Source organism: Carlito syrichta, unplaced genomic scaffold, assembly GCF_000164805.1.
Source record: "Carlito syrichta isolate Samal-C Ts95f unplaced genomic scaffold, Tarsius_syrichta-2.0.1 Scaffold81549, whole genome shotgun sequence".
Taxonomy (NCBI): Eukaryota; Metazoa; Chordata; class Mammalia; order Primates; family Tarsiidae; genus Carlito; species Carlito syrichta.
Genome location: NW_007025645.1, coordinates 957,608 through 958,269, shown reverse-complemented (window position 1 = coordinate 958,269; position 662 = coordinate 957,608).

Genomic DNA, 662 nt, shown 5'->3' with positions numbered 1-662 from the left:
TTGCAGGTCACCCGGGCCCAGTGGGCCTTCGGAGTCTGATGGCGCCTTCCTCGCCGGCAGCTGCGCAGAGCCCTGGTGCTAGGAAGAGGGTGCTTGGAACCCTAAGGGATAGACTTGGGGACGGGCGGGCCCTCGAGGAGCCCACTCCCTCCTGGTGATCAGAAAGAGCTGCTCAGCGCAGTGGCTGTAAGGCAGGCCTGGAGGGTGGGATTTCGGCAGGCCATGGGGGCATCCAAGGAAGGAGGGCCTGTAGGAACCCAGCCAGGGGCAGGAGAAGATGTCCCCAGCTCTGAGCCCAGGAGCCGAGCTCCTGGGGCCATGAGGCTTAGGGGAGGGGAAGAGTCAGATTCCACAGGGAAGCCAAGCTGGACTTGCAGGTGCCGGGGGATGTCTTCGTGGACACTGACAGGCCTTGCTGCAGGCCCAGCCATGGTGCTGGCGGGAGGGGGCCTGGCCTCTGCGCCTGGGGCAGCTCGGGGCTGAAGGCCGATGGGTGGGGCCCACAGCCTCTGAAGCCTGCACCGCTGCTCAGGCTCCTGGCGGGCTGTCCCCAGAGGCCTGGCCCTTGAGCCCCTCTGAGCCCCTCAGTGAGGCCCGGGGTGGCGCCGTGAGCCCCGGGAGCTGAGTGGCATGGAGTCACTGCCTGCCCGGTGTGATGTAGG